A 5749-nucleotide genomic window follows, 5' to 3' on the forward strand; every position below is an offset into this window, starting at 1 on the left:
GCTATTCACAAACAGATGCGCGTCAAAAATTTGGTGATTTCAGAGATACGCATGTAAGAACAGAAAATTAAAAATAAAATACTTCTAAATCTTGCACCCAGATAATTTATGCATCATTTGTGCAGGAAAGAGTAAATAATATTCTAGGGCATGTTTTGTAAGATGTCAAAATTTTCGAATTTTTGCATGCAAACTCCCCTTAAATCTTTCCGTGCGGAGTTTTCGTTTCTCGAACTTCATTACGATGATAATTTCTCCCTATGTAGACGGGAGTTTTTTTTTTTTTTCATTCAGAGGAGAACGTTGGTGATTGAAATTTTGTGAAAAGAACTCGCCACAACGAAAAACGCCTTTGTGGGTTTGCTGCAAACCATCAGCTATGTCAGTGATTACTTTTCCAGGTTGGGCTGCACAGTCGGGTAGCCTGAGTGGGCTAGTGAAGTCGTACCCATCAGTTGATATGAGAGAGCCTCACATGACTCTTCCGGTTAGTACGTCAGCGGGTAGCACCACTAGAGCATCCGTCAGCGAACATGCATTACTCGTATATTCAAATGTGTGTGAAATGTTATGGGACTTATGTGCTAAGGTCATCAGTCCCTAAGCTTACACACTAGTTAACCTAAATTACCCTATCGACAAACACACACACCCATGCCCGAGGGAGGACTCGAACCTCCGCCGGGATCAGCCGCACAGTCCATGACTGCAGCGCCTGAGACCGCTCGGCTAATCCTGCGCGGCCATGCATTATGCCCAGGCGACACGTTCGACAGCTGTTTCCCCAGCTAGACAAGTTGGAGAGGGGCCCCAGCATGGGTTTGCGGGAAGCTTGGTGGCCCTATCGACCTATTGTGTGCCACACCGTCCGTATGGCAGCAATGGATACAAGAAGGCACGCATGGTTGACCTGTAGGATCTGGACGTCCGGCGTGCACCACAAGTAGGGAGCACAGATGGGCTGTCCGCCACACACTAGCGGCCCCAACGACAACGATAGGGGCCACTTAGCGGGTTGACCTGCCTTCTGTGCAACATCCCGTTAGTGCTAGTATCACTGGCGGGTGGCTGCATGACGCAGGGCTGGCTGCACGCCGACCGTTATGACGCCTACTCTCCGTCCCGTTGCGTCCAGCTCGGCTGGTGTTGGCAACGGTGGAAGTGAGGCCCTGTAGAATGGCAGCGGGTCATCTTCCGGACGAGTCCCGTTTCTGCCACGAAAAGCGGTTTTTGGTCTCCTATCAAACGCCCGCCAACATGGTGCGATGGTGTGGGTGGCGATATCCTGTGGGGCCCGTTCATCATTAGTGTTCCTAACGGATTACATACTGAAACGACAAAGAAACTGGTATAGGCATACGTATACTCCATCTCAGGCTCACTTGACCTGACGTATTTATTTATTTGCTGCTCTTTCCTGCACTTTTTCCCATCACAACTCGCTCTGGAGTCATGGACGTTATTCTGTAATCGTTTCATGCGTCCTATTATCCTGTCTCTTCTTATAGTTACTGTTTTACGCGTCTTCCTTTCCTCGCTAAATCTGTGGAGAACCCTCTCATTTCGTATCTTATCAGTCTCGTACTTCTCTGCATATGCATTACTAAATGGCTAAACTGACCCAAACACAGCTGAAGGTTGCCTATCTATCGCTTTCCAGGGCCAACAGAAACTTGATTTTCAGTGTTTCATATATACTGAAGCGCCAAAGAAACTGGTATAGGCATGTGTATTCAAGTACAGAGATATGTGAACAGGCAGAATACGGCGCTGCGGTGGGCAACGTCTATATAAGACAACAAGTGTTTGGCGCAGTTGTTAGATTGGTTACTGCTGCTACAGTGACAGGTTATCAAGGTTTAAGTGAGTTTGAACGTGGTGTCATAATCGGCGCACGAGCGATGGGGCACAGCATCTTCGAGGTAGCGATGAAGTGGGGACTTTACCGTACGACCATTTCACGAGTGTAGCGTGAATATCAGGAATCCGGTAAAACATCAGATCTCCGACATCGCTGCGGTCGGAAAAAATTCCTATAAGAACAGGACCAACTACAACTGAAGAGAATCGTTCAACGTGACAGAAATGCAAGCCTTCCGCAAATTGCTCGAGATTTCTTTGCTAGGCCATCGACAAGTGTCAGCGTGCGAATCATTCAACGAAACATTATCGATATGGGCTTTCGGAACCGAAGGTCCACTCGTGTGCCCTTGATGACTGCACGACACAATGCTTTACTCCTCGCCTGGGCCCGTCAACACTGAGAGTGGACTGTTGAGAATGGAAACAGTTGCCTTGTCGGACGAGTCTCATTTCGATCACCGAGCGGATGGACGTGTACGGGTATGGAGACAACTTCATGAATCCATGGACCCTGCATGTCAGCAGGGGACTGCTCAAGCTGGTGGAGGCTCCATAATGGTATGGGGCGTCTGCAGTTGGAGTGATATGAGACCCCTGATACGTCTAGATACGACTCTGACAAGTGACACGTACGTAAGCATCCTGCCTGATCATCCACACCCATTCATGTCCATAGTGCATTCTGACGGACCTGGGAAATTCCAGCAAGACAATGCGACACCCCACACGTCCAGAACTGCTACAGAGTGGCTCCAGGAACACTCTTCTGAGTTTAAACACTTTTGCTGGCCATGGGACTCCCCAGACACGAACATTATTGAGCATATTTGGGATGTCTTGCAACGTGCTGTTCAGAAGAGATCTCCACCCCCTCGTACTCTTACAAGTTTATGGACAGCCATGCAGGATTCATGGTGTCAGTTCCCTCCAGCACTACTCCAGACATTAGTCGAGTCCATGCTACATCGTGTTGCGGCACTTCTGCATGCTCGCAGCGGCTCTTCCCGATATTAGGTAGGTGTACCAGTTTCTTTGGCTTTTCAATGTGTAACATCAGCACGGTACATGGATGAGGTCCTGCAACGGAGAGCTCTGCTGTTCGTGACCTCCCACGTCCTTGTCCTGTTTCTACAGGACATCTCTCGTCCTCATACTGCTGCCACCTTTCGAGCATGCCTTGCAGTTGTGGATTCTCTACCATGTTCAGGCACATCACCCGATCTCGCCCCAATCAAGAAAATATGCGTTGCCATGGAGAATGTCATTAGGATTCCACTTTCACCACCAGTCTGTGGGATCTGTGCGGTCAGACGCAAGTGGTTTGGGGTGGAGTATCACAGGACTATATTCGAGGCCTGTACAACTCCAAGCTGTCGACTGGACGCTTGTACTCGCAACCATGTTCAGCCGCACACCCGATCTCGCCCCAGTCAAGAAAATGTGCGTTCCCTTGGAGAATGTCATCAGGACTCTACTTCCACCACCAGTCTGTGGGATCTGTGCGGTCAGAGGTACGTACATTTTGTGGCCGTATGGCGCAATACATGTTAGTCCTTCATAGTTGGAAGTGTAATAATTTAGTATGTGTGGTATCATCTACCAGCCTGCCGACAATAATCGCAATCCATTTTGTCCTTCTAGGTGCAACCCTATCGTTCTGTTCTCGGTGCGGTTCCCCACGTCGGAGCCGGCCGCGGTGGTCTCGCGGCTCTAGGCGCGCAGTCCGGAACCGTGCGACTGCTACGGTCGCAGGTTCGAATCCTGCCTCGGGCATGGATGTGTGTGATGTCCTTAGGTTAGTTAGGTTTAAGTAGTTCTAAGTTCTAGGGGACTGATGACCATAGCAGTTGAATCCCATAGTGCTCAGAGCCATTTTCCCCACGTCGGAGGTTCAGGTCCTCCCTCGGGCATGGGTGTGTGTTGTCCATAGCGTAAGTTAGATTAACTAGTGTGCAGGCTTAGGGACCGATGACCTCAGCAGTTTGGTCCCATAAGACCTTACCACAAATTTCCAAATTTTCTGTTCTAGAAGAACAGTTCGTAGTAATCCACGGCAAATAGACTGACACAGAAGTGCAATCTGGCGCTCTCCAAGTAAGTTTTATAGGACCACTATCTTCCATAATCTATATAAACGATTAAGGAGGCAGTCTGAGCAGCCCCCTTTGTTTGTCTGCAGATGATGCTGTCATTTGCCGTCTAGTAAAGTTATCAGATGATCAAAACAACTAAAAGTGATTTAGATATCTGTATGGTGCGAAAAGTGGCAACTGACTCCAATTAATGTAAAGTGTGAAGTACCAAAGTATGAGTACTAAAAAGAATCCATTAAATTTCCGTTACACGATAAATCACACATATCTAAAGGCTTTTAATTCAGTGAAATACCTGAGTACTAGAATTACTATCAAATTGAATTGGAATAATCACACAGAAAATGTTGTATGGAAGGTGAACCGAATACTGTGTTATATTGACAGATGCAGCCAGTAGTCTAAAGAGGCTTTTACATTACGCTTGTTCATCTTCTTCTGGAATGTTGCTACGCGATATGAGATCCGTAACAGATAAGATTGACGGAACACATCTATAAAGTTCAGAGAAGGGAAGCTCATTTTGTATTATCGCGAAATAGTGAGAGAGTGTCACAGTTACGATATATGAGTTGGGGTGGAAAATATTAAAACAAAGACGTTTTTCGTTGTGTCGAGTTCTTTTCACGAAATTTCAATCACCAACGTTCTCCTCTGAATGCAAAAAAAAAAAAAAAAAAAAAAAAATTGCCTCCCGCCTACATAGGGAGAAATTATCATCGAATGAAGTACGAGAAATGAAAACTCGCACGGAAAGATTTGATGGGAGTTTGCGGGCAAAAATTCGAAAATTTTGACATGTTACAAAACATGCCCCAGAATATTATTTATTCTTTCCTGCACAAAATAGTGCATAAGTAATCTGGGTGCGAGATTTAGAAGTATTTTATTTTTAATTTTCTGGTCTTACATGCTTATCTCTGAAATCACCAAATTTTTGACGCGCATCTGTTTATATGTGAATATCTCGGAAACTACAATTTTTAGAAGGCTCTGATTTTCATCTTTGGACAGAAAATTCGTGGCGCTCGATGGTAGTCACACTGCGGTATTGTCTGTCGATTGACAATTGTTTGTTTTGAGTGAAATAGTGAATTTCGGTGAAAACAGGTGCAGTTTGGCGTAATGTAAACGTGCCTAGAAGTGCTAGTCTCTTCAAGAAACGTAAGTTTGGAGGTAACCAACACACTAGAAGTGTAAAACCGAGTGTTGTTAAAGAAACTTCCTGCCCGATCGAGACTCGAACTCAGGACCTTTGCCTTTCGCGGGCAAGTGCTCTACCAACTGAGCCACCGAAGCACGACTCACGCCCGGTCTCACAGCTTTACTTCTGCCAGTATCTCGTCTCCTACCTTCCAAACTTTACAGAAGCTCTCCTGCGAACCTTGCAGAACTAGAACTCCTGAAAGAAAGGATACTGCGGAGACATGGCTTAGCCACAGCCTGGGGGATGTTTCCAGAATGAGATTTTCACTCTGCAGCGGAGTGTGCGCTGATATGAAACTTCCTGGCAGATTAAAACTGTGTGCCCGACCGAGACTCGAACTCGGGACCTTTGCCTTTCGCGGGCAAGTGCTCTACCAACTGAGCCACCGAAGCACGACTCACGCACGGTCTCACAGCTTTACTTCTGCCAGTATCTCGTCTCCTACCTTCCAAACTTTACAGTCGTGCTTCGGTGGCTCAGTTGGTAGATCACTTGCCCGCGAAAGGCAAAGGTCCCGAGTTCGAGTCTCGGTCGGGCACACAGTTTTAATCTGCCAGGAAGTTTCATATCAGCGCACACTCCGCTG

The sequence above is a fragment of the Schistocerca nitens genome, chromosome 2, assembly GCF_023898315.1.
Source record: "Schistocerca nitens isolate TAMUIC-IGC-003100 chromosome 2, iqSchNite1.1, whole genome shotgun sequence".
Taxonomy (NCBI): domain Eukaryota; kingdom Metazoa; phylum Arthropoda; class Insecta; order Orthoptera; family Acrididae; genus Schistocerca; species Schistocerca nitens.